Source organism: Aegilops tauschii, chromosome 4 (genome assembly GCF_002575655.3).
Source record: "Aegilops tauschii subsp. strangulata cultivar AL8/78 chromosome 4, Aet v6.0, whole genome shotgun sequence".
Classification (NCBI taxonomy): Eukaryota; Viridiplantae; Streptophyta; class Magnoliopsida; order Poales; family Poaceae; genus Aegilops; species Aegilops tauschii.
In genome coordinates this window covers 212142153-212160260 of record NC_053038.3, presented here as the reverse complement: position 1 = coordinate 212160260, position 18108 = coordinate 212142153, and positions in this window count along the sequence as shown.

Below are 18108 nucleotides of genomic sequence, written 5' to 3'. Positions count from 1 at the left end.
AGCATAAATTTTGTTCTTCTCTTAAATTAATTTAAGTGAAGCATAAGAGAATTTCTAACAAGTCATAGCATAATTTTGGCTCTCTCAAATAGGTGTGTTTAGAAAGGATTCAAGACTCAAAATAAAAAGAAAAACAAGCAAAGACTCATATCATACAAGACGCTCCAAGCAAAACTCATAATATGTGACGAATAAAAATATAGCTCCAAGTAAAATACCGATGATCGTTAGAAGAAAGAGGGGATGCTACTCGGGGGCATCCCCAAGCTTAGTTGCTTGATACTTCTTGAATATTATCTTGTGGTGCCTCGGGCATCCCCAAGCTTAGCCTTTTGCTAATCCTTATTGCTTCATCCATCGTACTATCACCCAAAACTTGAAAACTTCAATCACACAAAACTCAACAAAACCTTTGTGAGATCCGTTAGTATAAGAAGCAAATCACTACTATAAGATTGTTGCAAACCCATTCATATTTTAATTTTGCATTATATCTACCATATTCCAACTTTTGATGGTAAAAACTCTTCAAAGAAAACCATAGAATCATCAAACAAGCACACAACGCAAAGAAAACAGAATTTGTCAAAAACAGAACAGTGTGTAGCAACCTGAATATTTCGAATACTTATGTAACACCAAAAATTCTGAAAAATTAGGACAACGTAGGAAATTTGTATATCAATCTTGTGTAAAAAAAATAAGAATTTTATCACGCTTCTGTGTTATTTAACAATTATGTGACTGGCGCGCAAAGTTTCTGTTTTTCAACAAGATCAAATCAACTATCACCCAACATGATCCCAAAGGCTTTGCTTGGCACAAACACTAATTAAAACATGAAAAACACAATCATAATAGTACCATAATTGTGCAAACACTCAAGAACAGAAAGAAAAAGACAAAAATAAATTTTATTCATTGGGTTGCCTCCCAACAAGCGCTATCGTTTTACGCCCCTAGCTAGGCATAAGATTCCAATGATGCTCACATGAAAGATAGTAATTAAAACACGAAGAGAGCATCATGTAACACGTGAAAAACACATTTAAGTCTAACATACTTCTGCATACGCATTTTATAAGCAAACCAGTTATCAAGACAAGAAATTTCTAGCATATGCAAGGTAGAAGAATAAAACATTTACGATCTCAACATAACGAGAGGTAATTTAGTAACATAAAAATTTCCACCATGATGTTTTCCTCTCTCATAATAATTACATGGGGGATCATAATGAAATTCAACAATGTAGCTATCATATAAAATTTTCTCTTCATGATCCACATGCATAAAAGTTTTATAATCTTCCAAGATAGTGGGACTAACATCAACTAAAGTCATGACCTCTCCAAACCCACTTTTATCGAAAATTTCACAAGATTGAACACTCTCCAAATATGTGGGATTATTTTTACCTAGAGTTGACACTCTTCCGAACCCACTTTCAATATTATTGCACACATATTCATCACGAGGCTTAAATAAACTATCAAGATCATAAGAATCATTATTACCCCAATCATGATTAGTGGACATAGCAATATTAGCATCCCCAAGCTTGGGGTTTTGCATGTTATTAGCACAATTGACATTAATAGAATTTATAATAACATCATTGCAATCATGCTTTTCATCCAAGGAGCTATCATGAATCACTTTATAAATTCCTTCTTTTAACACTTCGTCACAGTTTTCAGATTCATGAGTCTCAAGCAAAACTTCATAAAGATAATCTAGCGCACTCAACTTACTAGCAATTGGTTCATCATAATTTGGTCTCTTAAAAAGATTAGCAAGTGGATGAGGATCCATATCAATAGATTTTCAGCAAGCGAAGATGCAAGCCAATAAGAGACACATGGCAACACAAGCAAACAAGAGATCTGACACGAAAAAGGCAAACGGAAAGAAGGCGAATAAAACGACAAATTTTCGTGAAGTGGGGGAGATGAAAGAGAGGCAAATGGCAAATAATGTAAATTTCAAGGAGATGAGATTTGTGATTAGGAACCTAGTAGATGTTGATGATGTCTCCCCGGCAACGGCGCCAGAAATTCCTTTTGATGTTTGCTTGAACTACGTCGGTATTTCCCCAAAGAGGAAGGGATGATGCAGCACAACACGGTAGGTATTTCCCTCAGTGATGAGACCAAGGTTATCAAACCAGTAGGAGAACCATGCAACACCACGTAAACAGCTCCTGCGCACCAAGAACAAATACTTGCAACCCAACTTAAGAGAGGGGTTGTCAATCCCTCACGGGAAAAAAGATAGGTAAAATTGTAGTAGATTGGATAAGTAGATGTCGTGGGAACATGAGATAAAATAAATAAACAAAAATTGCAGCAAGGTATTTTTGTATTTTTGGATTAATAGATCTGAAAATAAAAGCAAATAAAAATAGACCACGAAGGCAAATATAATAAAGAAGAGACGCGGGGGCCGTAGATTTCACTAGTGGCTTCTCTCGAGAAAAATAGCATACGGGTGGTAAACAAATTACTGTTGGGTAATTGATAGAACTTCAAATAATAATGAGGATATCCAGGCAATGATCATTATATAGGCATCACATCCAAAATTAGTAGACCGACTCCTGTCTGCATCTACTACTATTACTCCACACATCGACCGCTATCCAGCATGCATCTAGTGTATTAAGTTCATGGAGAAACAGAGTAATGCAATAAGAACGATGAATGATGTAGAAAAGATCTATTTATGTTGAAATAGACCCCATCTTGTTATCCTTAATAGCAACGATACATACGTTTTGGTTCCCCTTTTGTCAATGGGATCAAGCACCGTAAGATCGAACCCATCATAAAGCACCTCTTTCCCATTGCAAGATAAATAGATCAAGTTGGCCAGACAAAACCCAAATATCAGAAAATAAATACGAGGCTATAAGTAATCATGCATATAAGAGATCAAAAGACTCAAATAACTTTCACGGATAAAAACATAGATCTGATCATAAACTCAGAGTTCATCGGATCCCAACAAACACACCGCAAAAAAGAGTTACATCAAATAGATCTCCAAGAGAACATTGTATTGAGAATCAAAAGACGGAGAGGAAGCCATCTAGCTACTAACTACGGACTCATAGGTCTACAATGAACTACTCACACATCATCAGAGAGGCACCAATGAGGATGATGAACCCCTCTGTGATGGTGTCTAGATTGGATCTGGTGGTTCTAGAACTTGCGGCGGCTGGAATTGATTTTTGTCGACTCCCCTAGGGTTTCTGGAATATTGGGGTATTTATAGAGCAAAGAGAAGCATCACAGAAAACTTCAAACGGCTTGGATTCATCAGGAGGAGTCAAGATAGGAGCTGTGACAAGTTTCTCTTTGAGAGTGTTGAAAGCAACGTCACACTCAGGAGACCAGACATACTTCACATGCTTCTGGAGGAGGTTGGAAAGAGGCTTTGTAATCTTGGAGAAATTCTCAATGAATCTTCGGCAATAGCTTGCAAGACCAAGAAAACTGCGGAGCTGCTTGACATTCTGAGGAGGTTCCCAATTCACAATTGCGGACACCTTCTCGGGGTTAACAGCGATGCCGTTGGCAGAGATGATGTGACCAAGGAAAAGAACTTCATCGAGCCAAAACTCACATTTAGAGAACTTTGCATAGAATTGATACTCTCTGAGCTTGTCGAGCACCAATCGCAAATGTTTGGCATGATCCTTCTTATTCTTGGAGAAGACCAAGATATCATCGAGATACACCAGAACGAATTCTTTGGTATAGGGGTTGAAGATGAAATTCATCATCCGAGAGAACACTGGAGGAGCATTGACAAGGCCGAAAGACACGACAGTATATTCATAAGAACCAAAGCTTGTTCTGAATGCTGTCTTGGGAATATCTTCTTCACGAATGCGAATCTGATGATAACCCATACGAAGGTCAAGCTTGGAGAATACTTTAGCACCTTTGAGTTGCTCAAATAGCTCATTGATGTTGGGAAGTGGATACTTGTTCTTGATTGTCTTCTTGTTCAATGGACGGTAGTCGACACAAAGTCGGTCCGTGCCATCCTTCTTCTTGACAAAAAGAACACCACAACCACATGGAGAAGAACTCGGTCTAATCAAACCCAGACGCTCTTGTTCATCGAGCTGTTTCTTCAATTCCTTCAGCTCGTTGGGTCCAAGCTCGTTGGACGCTTGCAAACGGGTTTAGTGCCAGGCTCTAGTTCGATAACGAACTCAACTGGCCGATGAGGAGGCATACCCGGAAGCTCTTCTGGAAAGACATCTTGATACTCACAAATGACTGGAATTTGGGAGATGGCATTCAATTCGCCCTTCTCATTGAGAGAAAATAACCGAATGGTTTCATCACGAGCGGCATAAATAATCACATCCTCAGAAGAGTGTGTCAATTGAATTTCCCTGGCAGCACAATCAAGTTGAGACTTGTGCTTAGAAAGCCAGTCCATCCCGAGAATAAGATCAATATCCGAGTCACCAAGAACAATTGGAGAAGACAGAAATTCATAGCCGCCCATCTTGATTGCGGAATCCCAAACGAATGATCGAGAAGTCAGTTGTCGAGCCGGAGAGACAATAGACAGAGGACTCGGAAATACTTCAGTAACCAGATCATGCATGGCCACAAAAGGTCTAGAAATGAAAGAATGCGATGCACCAGTATCAAAAAGAACTTTTGCAGGAATATCATTAACAGGAAGATTACCCATTATCACATCAGTAGATTCCTCCGCTTGAGCTGCATTCATCATGTTCACCTTTGCAGACTTTGGATTATGCTTGACCACTGCATTGCTGGAAGATCTGACAGGAGGAGGAGGCAGACGCCTTTGGTTGAAGCACTTGTTAGCATAGTGACCTTTCTGCTGACACTTGTTGCAAGTCACCTCTGAGAGTGGACGGTGATAAGGAGCATTGGACTTTGGAGCTTGATTCTGAGACTTGTTCTGATAGTCAGAGTTGGAAGAGTTGGAAGAACCATGGCCACCTTTGTTCTTCTACTGATAAGGCTGACGAAACGGAGGAGGAGGAGGCAACCAGAACTTCTGTTGCTTAGCTATCACAAGTGAGGAAGAAGAAGACTGAACTGCGTCCCTGACTCTCTTCTTAGAAGCCTCACACTTGAGCTGAGCAGCCTCTTGCTTCAGTGCCATGTTATAGAATTGATCAAACTCAGTAGGCTCAACAAGAACGAGAGCTAACTGCAGATCCTCTTTAAGGCCACCTCTGAAGTGATATATCTTGCTCTTTTCATCAGGAACGTCTTGTTTAGCGAAGCGAGCAAGTTTCTGAAACTGGATGTTGTATTGATACACAGACATGTTGCCTTGCTTGAGATTGCGGAACTCCTCACGCTTGCTCTCAACAACACTTTGTGGAATGTGGTGCGCTTTGAAGTCCCGACAGAAGTCAGTCCAAGTGATCACACGACCTCCTCTGGAATCTTTGTATTGCTGAAACCAATCAGCAGCTTGGTCCTTGAGCTGAAAAGAAGCGAACTTGACATAGTCCTCAGGCCTGACATTGCTACATTCAAAATGCTTGTTGATGTCCACGAGCCAATCATCGGCATCCGTGGCCTCGACACAGCAGCTGAAAGACTAGGGCTGATTTGCGAGAAACTGGTTGAGTGTAGAGAAGTGAAACTGATTGTTGCCTTGACCTTGATTGCCTTGCCCTTGGGTGCGTTCTTGCAAGAGTTGCAGAATCATCTGAGCATTGGCGTTGGTGGCTGCCATGATAGCTTGCCATGCCTCCGGAGGCGGAGGTGGTGGCGGAGGGTTTGCTTGACTCCCTTCATTGCGATCCGGATTCTGACGCGTTGGCGGAGCCATCCTGAAGAGGGTGACATCCGTTAGCATCTTGATAGACAAATAAATAAGTAGAATCAACGGATAGAAATTGCAACATATAGTCTTCACAATAAACATTCGAACGAAGATGAAGGAATGAATTCCGTAGTAAATCATCACACTTCCATAAGTTGAGAAGCCACTAAGAAAAGATATGGAATCAACATATGACTTCGAAGCAACTCGAATATCACAAATGAAAACAAAACAAAGTATTGGCTTGCAGAATAAGCCGGAACAAACATATGATAGAGGTTTCGTCCGAAGTTTTCGTGGTGGGGCCCACACGGGCTCAATCGTACAGCACCATCATGTACAAGGCTGTGCACATGACATACGAAGCGTCCCCGAGTCGGCATAGCCAAGGACTCTTTAAGACACTACGAGACCACTATAAAACCAACCGTGTACAGGCGGACCACTAGACGTCGAACCCCAATCTCATATCATGCGTCTGTAGCAAAGATATCCTAAGGCTACTTGAATTCCCACTTATAAACTCCCGAAACTTTCTGGTTATGCAATCTGGTGTTGGGGATACAGGGGACACAAAATATATCACACAAAGTAGCAATCCCTAGATCCAGCTGTATCCATCCGTCAACACATAACCAAGAAACCTTCGGAAATCGTTTACCTCAACCTTCAAAAAACATCCGTTATACAAGTTATTGCAATACTCCCGAACTCCCGCCCCAGTACTGGGTGGCGTCGAGGTGATCTCACCAACAACTGCATATAAGAGATTTCGATGTCGGCGAAACTCAGGTATTCCAGAACTGCAACGATAAAATTGTGACGACAACACCTCGGAGCTCAACTCCCCGGGACACTGCCACAACCCCTAAATGTCAGGAGGCACCAAGAACAATGTTCTCGTCACAAAACCATCGGAATGATTCCAAGATACCCGCGTGATCCTAAATTTTTTTTAGTGAAATTTGAGGAGAGAACAGTCAAAACTTCTACGTTAGGAGACCTCACCAGAGCGACGAAGGGACTGAGGAGTAAAAAGAGTCCTACTCTCCGATATATATAATCCTAAGACTCAAAACATTTTTGTTCTAGACTCAACAATGCCAGCGATTCGATCAAGCAGGGGGCTCCTAAGTCGGGGATGGCTCTGATTACCAACTTGTAACGCCCACGATGCGGCTATATCTCCCACGTGTTGAGGCACGACTTAGAGGCATAACCGCATAGTGGTTTTGTCGCAAGAAGGGTCATCTTCACACAATCCCATGTAATGAACAAGAATGGGATAAAGAGTTGGCTTACAATCGCCACTTCACACAATACATGAATATAATTCATACATCATCCAAAATACAAACATATAGACCGACTACGGTCAAGATCCAAATGAAAATAAGACAACCCCAAATGCTAGATCCCTGATCGTCCCAACTGGGCTCCACTACTGATCATCAGGAAAAGACACATAGTAACGACCACGTTCCTCGTCGAATCCCACTTGAGATCGACCCCATCATCTGCACTGGCATCGTCGGCACCTGCAACTGTTTTGGTAGAATCCGTGAGTCACGAGGACTCAGCAATCTCACACCCGTGAGATCAAGACTATTTAAGCTTATAGGAAGGATGGTGTAATGAGGTGGAGCTGCAGCAACAATAAGCATATATGGTGGCTAACATACGCAAAAGAGAGCGAGAAGAGAAGCAACGGAACGGTCGTCATCTAGCAATGACCAAGAAGTGATCCTGAACTCCTACTTACGTCAAACATAACTCAGACCGTGTTCACTTCCCGGACTCAGCCGAGAAGAGACCATCACGGCTACACACACAGTTGATGTATTTTAATTGGGTCAAGTGCCAAGTTCTCTACAACCGGACATTAACAAATTCCCATCTGCCTCATAACCGCGGGCACGGCTTTCGAAAGATAATACCCTGCAGGGGTGTCCCAACTTAGCCCATCATAAGCTCTCACGGTCAACGAAGGATAAACCTTCTCCCGGAAAGACCCGATCAGTCTCGGAATCCCGGTTTACAAGACATTTCGACAATGGTAAAACAAGACCAGCAAAGCCACCCGAATGTGCCGACAAATCCCGATAGGAGCTGCACATATCTCGTTCTCAGGGCACACCGGATGAGCAGTCCGTACAACTAAAATCAATCCTCGAGTTTCCCCAAGGTGGCGCTGCAAAGGGCTCTAGTTTGGACCAGCACTCAGAGGAACACTGGCCCGGGGGTTTAAAATAAAGATGACCCTCGGGCTCTAGAAAACCCGGGGGAAAAAGGCTTAGGTGGCAAATGGTAAAACCAAGGTTGGGCCTTGCTGGAGGAGTTTTATTCAAGGCGAACTATCAAGGGGGTCCCATAAATCACCCGACCGCGTAAGGAACGCAAACTCAAGGAACATAATCCCGGTATATCAGAAACTAGGGCGGCAAGAGTGGAACAAAACACCAGGCATAAGGCCGAGCCTTCCACCCTTTACCAAATATATATAGATGCATTAATTAAATAAGAGATATTGTGATATCCCGACATATCCATGTTCCAACATGGAACAAACTTCAACTTCACCTGCAACTAGGAACGCTATAAGAAGGGCTGAGCAAGAGCGGTAACTTAGCCAAACAACGGTTTGCTAGGAAAGGATGGTTAGGGGCTGACATGGCAAAATGGGAGACATGATATAGCAAGTGATAGGTAGCGCAACATGGCAATAGAGCGAACAACTAGCAAAGCAAAGATAGAAGTGATTTCGAGGGGTGGTCATCTTGCCTGCAAGGTTCTCAGAGTTGTCGAAAGCTTGATCCTCGTAAGCGTACTCAACAGGTTCCTCGTTCATGAACTCGTCTCATGGCTCTACCCAAGACAAGAACACAAACAAACGGAACCACAATCAACAACAAGAAATGCACAAGCAACATGATGCAAAACATGTATGATATGCAAGATATGATATGCGATGCATATGCGTGCTCCGGAAGGAAAATGATGAACATGGCAGTAAGTTAGCAAACCAAGCATGCCACTGGAAAGATGAGATGATTTCGGTCGAAATCGATATAAAGATCACCGGAAACGGATGCACGGTTTGCAAATGGCGGGCAAAACAAGAATGACACGAATCTGCGATTAACAGCATGATGGCACTTAAAATTCAACAAGTAACAAAGCTACAACACTCCAACTTAGCAACAAAGCATATTACAGTAATCTACAGGAGATTCTTGACAAAAGATGAACACTGAGCTAAGGCTAGTTCACAACATATCAAGCTCAAACAAGCATGGCAAAAGTGCAAAAGATAACAGGTTCACAGACTTGGTGAAATTACTGGACATGGCAGAAAACAGCATCAGGTAGCAATGTTCAGAGCACGAAATCAACATACTACAGGAACTTAACATAGCAAAACAAGGCATGGCAGTATTCTACTAAATGCATATGACAAACGTCCCTTAATGACCATAAGCCAAAAAGGACAGAATATATGATGGCAAGCATGTAAACATAGCAAGTTTCGTTATCAGGTTCCAGACTTAGCAGAAAACAGAGCATGGCAGAAACAATAATATGAGGGCATGTTTGTGAGCTTGATGCACTCACCACAAAGCAATGCATGACAAAACTAGCATACCTACAGCAAGATGGCATGTCTATGAAGCTATCCATGGCAAGATAAAATACATATCATGCATGGATCAACTACAATAAGCTTGGCAAAATTGCATATCATGTTAAGAATCTGCCAGAAATATTTTATAGCAAAAGTAGAGCAAGATTGAGTCATGCTATGGCACTCCATAATTTCAAACAAGTGCAGGAATAGATCAATTACAACTATATCTACAAAATATCCTTACTGAACATCTCCAAAATATGCATGGATCTCTCTGTAGCATCAAGTTTACATGGCAACAAAATAACAACAAACAAAGACTTAGAGAAATTACTGTCTGTGAAATCCGAAACATTACGGAGCCTACTTTGCATGCTTGTTCTAGTCACCACAGAGATCACAAAAATACATGGCATACACCACTGGAAAGATGGCATGGCATACAACAAAACACATGTAGAGCTCATGCCCATAAGATGCACAGTTAAATGATACAAAAATGACAAATCTCCAAGTTCTGATAAGAACCAGCAGATAACAGCAACAAGCCCTCTTGCAACAGAGATTTGGGCATCAAGATGACCTCTAATGAACATGGTGCAATTGAACAAAATGTAGAGCATCACGAGACGAACAATTTGACATATTACACGCGCGAAACGGAGCTACATGCAAGGAGTTATGCACTGTTGAACATGAACAAGCCCTCTTGCAAGGTGCGGTTTTCGCCCACACGATCGTGATCGAACGACCTAGAGCATGGAAGAGAGTTTGGTGGGTTTTGGGCTGGTTTTTAGGGGGGTTTTGCTGCAACACACAAATGGACTTTGCGGATGCCCGGTTAACCGTTGGAGTACCAAACGACCTCCAAATGGAACGAAACTTGACCGGTGGTCTTCGGGTGGTATATTAAGGCCACTTGACAAGCCTCGGTCCATTCCGAGAATGTTTGACACCCGCTCACGAAAGAAAACAAGAGGGGTGCATCGGAGGAGATAGGAGCGCCGGATTGCAAAACGGATAACGGGGAAAATGCTCGGATGCAAGAGACGAACACGTATGTAAATGCAATGCACATGATGACATGATATGATATGCATGACATGAACAAAATGCAAAACGAAAGACAAAAACCCGACCACGGAGGGAATATCATAGCACATAGCCGAAAATGGCAAGAGTCGGAGTTACAAATATGGCAAGTTACATGCGGGGTGTTACATATTTATAGAGCAAAGAGGCGGTGCGGGAGGCCATCGAGGTGGGCACCTCGGCGCGCCCTGGTGGGTTGTGCTCCCCTCGGAGCACCCCTCAAGTACTTTCTTGGCCCATCTGGTGTCTTCTGGTCCAAAAAAAATCAACGAAAAGTTTTGCTGCGTTTGGACTCCGTTTGGTATCGATTTCCTGCGATGTAAAAAACAAGCAGAAAACAGCCCAAACGGCCTCTAAAATCTGCCAACACTTAAAATTGGAAAAAGGCTATATTTTTATTTGGTTAAGTAGTCTAATCACCCCTCCTCTAGACCTACTTTCGATCATACAAGTGGTATCAGAGCTTTGGTCTCCATTTGCCTTGATTTCCATAGCTTTGGTGATCATAGCCTTGGTTTCACAACCTAGAAGAATATGGCATCTAGCGAGGGAAATTGCCACCGTAGAGGTCCTTACTTTGATGGTACTAATTTTACTAGTTGGAAGCATAAGATGAAAATGCATATTCTTGGACATAACCCCGCCGTTTGGGCTATTGTACGTATGAACTAAATCAGTCTCACCGAGTTCTTCTATTCGGCCTGACCGAGTTGGGTCAAATGTGTGTAACAGTTGGATTTTGTGTGGAGGCTATATATACCCCTCCACCACCTTCTCCATTTGAGAGAGAGCCATCAGAATGTGCCTATACTTCCACTAGTCATTTTGTGAGAGAGAATCACCTACTCATGTGATGAGGCCAAGACATTCCAATCCAACCACAAGAATCTTGATCTCTAGCCTTCCCCAAGTGGCTTTCCACTCAAATCATCTTTCCACCATAGCCAAATCTGTGAGAGAGAGTTAAGTGTTGGGGAGACTATCATTTGAAGCACAAGAGCAAGGAGTTCATCATCATCACACCATCTATTTCCTTTTGGACAGTGGTGTCTCCTAGATTGGTTAGGTGTCGCTTGGGAGCCTCCAACAAGATTGTGGAGTTGCACCAAGAAGTTTGTAAGGGCAAGGAGATCGCCTACTTCATGAAGATCTACCCAAGTTAGGCAAGTCCTTTGTGGCAATGGCCATGGTGGGATAGACAAGTTTGCTTCTTCATGGAACCTTCATGGGTGGAGCCCTCCGTGGACTCGTGCAACCATTACCCTTCGTGGGTTGAAGTCTCCATCAACGTGGATGTACGATAGCACCACATATCGGAACCACGCCAAAAATCTCTGTGTCTACATTGTGTTTGCCTTCTCCAAACCCTTCCCCTTACCTTCATATGCAATGTTTTACTTTCCGCTGCTACACTCTTAGAATCATGTGTAGGTTGATTGCTTGACTTGTGCTAAGTTGCTAAAATCTGCCAACACTTAAAATTGGAAAAAGGCTATATTTTTATTTGGTCAAGTAGTCTAATCACCCCTCCTCTAGACCTACTTTTGATCATACAAGTGGTATCAGAGCTTTGGTCTCCATTTGCCTTGATTTCCATAGCTTTGGTGATCATAGCCTTGGTTTCACAACCTAGAAGAATATGGCATCTAGCGAGGGAAATTGCCACCGTAGAGGTCCTTACTTTGATGGTACTAATTTTACTAGTTGGAAGCATAAGATGAAAATGCATATTCGTGGACAGAACCCCGCCGTTTGGGCTATTGTACGTATTGGCTTGCAAGGTGATCTACTAGGGAAAAGCTTATACACAGAGACTTATCAGTAGCGCTGCTTAAAACACGGCGCTACTGCTACCTAATAGTAGCGCGGCCTGAGAAAGCACGCTACTGCTACATAAATAGCAGTAGCACGTCGTTCATAAAAGTACTACTACTATAACTGTTACACCGTTGCCGCCAGGCTTGGTATAGTAGTAGCGCCCTTCTAAGGACCGCGCTACTGCTAACAAAATAGTAGCAGCGCGTTTTAAGGCGACGGTGTTGTAACTAAGAAAAGGAAAAGAAAAGATAAAAAGGAAAGATAAAAGAAAAGGAAAATGAAAGAAAAAGAAAAATGTAAGAAATACCAGCAGCACATTTTCACGGAAGCGCTATAGCTACTTTAGCTATAGCGTGTTTTCACGAACAAGCGCTATAGCTAACTTATCCATAGCAGTAGCGCGTTCTGTCAGAAAGCGCTATAGCTAAGTAACTCTAGCGCTTGTCTGGAACAAGCGCTACTACTAAGTTTGACTTGCCCCTGCGCGGGGGTTCCTCCTTACCCCAATTCCCCATTCTTCTCGCGTCTCCCCTACCTCTCCCTCGCCGCCCCTGCTCCGTCGCCGTCCCTGCCTCCGTCGCCGTCACCAGAGCCGCACGCCTGCGACGCCCCTGGAGTCACCCTCGTCCACTCCTAGCCGCCCCTGCCTCCCTCGCCGTCATCGAAGCCGCCGTAGACGCCACCGGAGCCACCCTCGACGCCCTCCACGCCACCGTCTCCCCCGAGCACCTCCTCGCAACCATTCCCCCGAGCACCCTCTCTGTGAGCCCCCACCCCTCCTCTCTAGGTTAATTTACTTAGGTGAATTTAGTTATGAACCCTAGGAATTAGCTAGGTTATGTAGGTTAACTAGGTAGGTTAAGTAACTAAGTGAACTAGCTAGGTTAATTTGATTTATTAGGTTAACTAGTTAGGTAAAGTAGGTTGGCTAGGTTAGAGCAAAAATTTAGTTTAGAGAAAAAATTTAGTTAGGCAGTAGGGTTTTAACTAGGGCGGTAGGATTTAGAGCAAAAATTTAGTTACGGAAGTAGAGTTTAATTATGGTTTTTGATTTCATAGATGTTTTTTTAAAGAACACAATGAAGAAAATGTTGCAGCAGTGCTGCTAGTAGTATATATAGTGGTATGATACGTCTCCAACGTATCTATAATTTTTTATTGTTCCATGTTGTTATATTATCATTCTTGGATGTTTTACAATCATTTTATATCATTTTTTGGGACTAACCTATTGACATAGTGCCCAGTGCCAGTTGCTGTTTTCTGCTTGTTTTTTACATCGCAGGAAATCGATACAAAACGGAGTCCAAACGCAGCAAAACTTTTTGTTGATTTTTTCTGGACCAGAAGACACCAGATGGGCCAAGAAAGTACTTGAGGGGTGCTCCGAGGGGAGCACAACCCACCAGGGCGCGCCCAGAAATGTGAATGTTAGGAATCTTGGTGGGACTGATTGGATCAACTCGCTGGGACCGATGTGCTAGGGCTAGGGAAAAACCTCATCTCGGTGAGACAGATTGCATGAACTCGGCGAGACCGATTTCAGCAAAGAGCAAACAGAGAGTTGGTCAAGCAAACACGGTGGGACTGATTGCACATTTCGGTGAGACCAAAATAATTACAACAGGCAACAGAGAGTTTGCAAGGCCATATCGGTGAGACCGAGATCCGTATCGGTGTGACCGAGTTGTATTGGGTTTTTGGCAGTGGCTAGGTCAAATGAATTTGGTGGCGCCGGATAGATCAAATCGGTGGGGCCGAGTTTGACTTTGAGTTTTAGGACAAATGTGGAAATGAGAAAGTGGTTGAGGATTTTGGAGCAATATCACTAAGCACTTTGAGCAAGTTGATCATTAAGCAACACCTCATCCCCTTTTAATAGTATTGGCTTTCCTATGGACTCAATGTAATCTTGGATCACTAAAATCAAAATGAAGATTCTTGAGCTTTAGCCAATCTTTGTCCTTAGCATTTTGAGGGGTCCACATCTCTAGTTGATGCCATGCCAATCATTGAACTTTCTAAAATATTTAACTTGAATGGATATTAGTTCAATGAGCTATATATTGTTATGAATTACCAAAACCACCCGGGGATTAGTTGCACTTTCAATGACGATCTCTCACTATCCGTCAGGAACACACGTATTTCTCCTCCCATCCACACGTCTATCTCGATATCTCTCGGGGTATCTTCTATCGCGCATAAACCTTGTCACTCGATCTCCAACCCATGTTGTCCCATCACGAGCTCCAGGGGATCTCTCTGTCACAAACACACACTCTCTCCTCCCCATGCCTGCATTTTCTCCATACATCACTCTCGACCTCTCTCCCTTGTTTGTTAGACCTCTCTTGGCCACGTGCTAGGGGTCTTTCGCTCTCAGTTGCAAACAACCACACACTATCTCCTCACCTTGCTTCCGCAGTCGAAGATGCATGTGTGATATGTCTGCATAAGACACACATGCTTTTTCTCTACTTTATCGTGTGTTGTCCATGTCTCTTTCACACATGCACACACACTTTTTTCACTCAATCTTTCTATTTCACACACTCTCTTGCTCTCTCTAGTTAGGTACTCTCTCACGTCCATAAACATATTGATGTTTTGAAAAGTCAAACCTCAGAAAAGTTTGACCAAGTATATTTGGAGAAAAACATTTAGATCTGGAACGATCATTAGATTCATCACAACATGTACTTAATTCATACTATCATTTATCTTTAGTATTTAGATATAAGTAATTTCTTTATAAACTTGGTCAAAGTTTCAAAAGTTTGAATTTAAAAAATATAGGCACTACATTACGAACGGAGGGAGTAGCTCTTTCTCCCTATCTACTATCTCTCATAGGCCTCCCCTCTCACTCGACCTCTCTTTACCGAGGGATTATACGGTCACTGTGTTAGCGTATAACTCCATATAGTGTTTAGTTGACCGGTCAACCAGTCGACATGCTGCCTTGTCAGCTCGTGTTCTCTATCTTCGTGTGCTGGCCCATGTGGCAGTGGGTGAAAATAAGTAAACTAGAGGCCCATCTGACACGTGGTGAAGTAAACAAAGTTGAAACCTCTCGCAATAGCACCCCGCACGCTAGTAAATTGAGGGCACACTTCTTCCGCATGAAGGACACACTCGTGCAGACTACACCACTACGAGGCGGCATGCACACAAGGACGCACTCGCACACACCCAACACACAATACACACCAGCACACGTGTACGCCGGCGTCACCACCAGCTGAGATGGACGGTGAGACAGCCAACAAGCGGAGGCGGCTCGAGCCAAAACCGCATCCGGTGAGCCTGGACTTCATCAGCAGCCTCCTCGACGACATGCTCCTCGTAATCATCGCCCTCCTCCCCACCAAATCTGCCATGCGGACGACCCTATTCTCCCGGCGGTGGTGCCCCTGATAACACAAAAATATAGGGGATCGTCTGTAGCCTTTTTTGATAAATATGAGTGTCGAACCCAACGAGGAGCTAAAGGTAGAATAAATATTCCCTCAAGTTCTATCGACCACTGATACAACTCTACGCACACTTGATGTCTGCTTTACCTAAAACAAGTATGAAATTATTTTGCAAAGATAAATGTATGAGTACTTTGCGAGAATAAAATTACGAATAAAATGCAAGACAATAAAAGTAGATAGCTTTTGTCAACAAGAAAGTCATTTGTTCCTAGGTGATCGATAACTAAACTGGTGATCGTTGTTTTAATTTTGTATGAGGGAGAGGCATGAGCTAACATACTTTCTCTACTTGGATCATATGCACTTATGATTGGAACTCTAGCAAGCATCCGCAACTACTAAAGATCATTAAGGTCGTGAAACCCAGCCATAGCATTAAGTATCAAGTCCTCTGTAATGACCCGAACCTGTGCTTACTGTGTTAGTCCCTGGATCAACTCGCTAGCACACATAGTACATATGAATATCAAATAACATGTGCATCATTTACTACAATGTATGATCCAGAATTTATAAAGCATTACAAACTGAATAGCACATAGCTAGCTTTATTCATTAATAACAGCGGAAATGTAGCATAATAGATGATGATTCCCATCAATGCCCATGACGAAAATGCTGAGTGAAGACTCGCGACCCTACTATATCTCATTGATCATCCGAAAATCCTGCAACATGATATGTTGCAGCCACAATGGTCAATACATTGAATGTATTGGCAAATCACATATAATGATATAGCAAACCTACATCCATAAGAAAAGTAGGACAAACAAAACACTCAAGTTGCTTTGGAGAAGAATGTCTTCACCTACCTCCACTAACTGAATTTACAAACGCCTCTAATCTTAATCGCCCACGATAACCCCCAAAAATTCTAAGAAAAACATGATAAGAACTCCAGAAGTCTCTCAAGTGCGCTCTGTCAGTGGCGCATTCTCTAGGAACAATAGAGCGCTCTGCCAACGATGCATTCACCTAATTTAAGTTCCGAAAACTATACCTCGCCTCAAGTGCGCTCTGTCAATGGCGCATTCTCTATGGACAATAGAGCGCTCTGCCAGTGACGCATTCACCCGGTTAATAATCCCGAGCCTACGACTATAAACACTCACCACTTTCATGGATCACTCGACACATGCCCACGTATAACATAGCAAGATGATCACACCATCACATAACACAATCAATACCAAAAACATGACAACACGGGATACACATATCAGGACAAACATATATCATAGCATTAAAACCACACATGCATAGCAGAATATAGGATGACCATAATCAAAAGTGCGACTTGCCTTTAATGATGTTGAAGTACTCTAACGCTCAATTATGATCCGCTTCACACTCCGGACAATCTATATGATTAATGAAGGCACCGATAAATAAACCATACTCACATAACAATCACAATAAGCCAACAGCAATGAACTCAAAGAAAACTTAAATAACAGAACATATCAGTAGTTATATAATATCTAAATTCTAGTAGGATCACAATGCAAAAAGAATCAACTAATTTGGATCTACGGTTTGAAAGATATGGCCTCCGGAAGGTTAAATTCAAATTTGAGCAAATTCAAATTTAAACAGTTCAAAAATGTGAAATTTTGGTTCTACAATATTCTCCTGGTCACTATGAGTACAAAGGAAAAAAACGATGAATTTGGAGTTACGGATATCAAGATATACCTAAACAAAAATATGATATTAAATCTGCCCAAAATATTGTGCCATGATAGTGTTCCTAGAAGAACTGCCGCGGCTGCTGTGGATGTGCCACGTGGCGGGTTCCTACTGGCTCAGAAGTGTTTGCTGCGAGATCTAAACGGCGAACGACCACTAAATAGTGCATACCTATTCGAAGAAAAAAAATAGGACATGATATAATCTGGACCGTCAAAGAGAGATCGGACGGTGCGTGTTGACTCACCGGAGAAGAACAGAGGCTGGTCACCGGACTTGAGGAAGAACGGCGCGGCGGCTCGGGCGGCGATGGTGGCGCCTTCTCCGGTGGTCTCCAGACTCTGGCCGGTAGCAAACGGGGCGCGCAGCTCTGCCGCGGTCTCGAAAACGTCCTCAGCGGCGTTGGTGGCGAGTGGGGACGACGGCAGAGGGTGGCTGGAGCTCGGGCGGTGGCGTGTTCGCCGGAGCGAGCTCGAAGCGCTCGATTGGGTGCTTCCCTGTGCGAGATAGATGGTTAGGGGGACAAAGGAGGTCAAGGAGAATACAACAGAGGGTAAA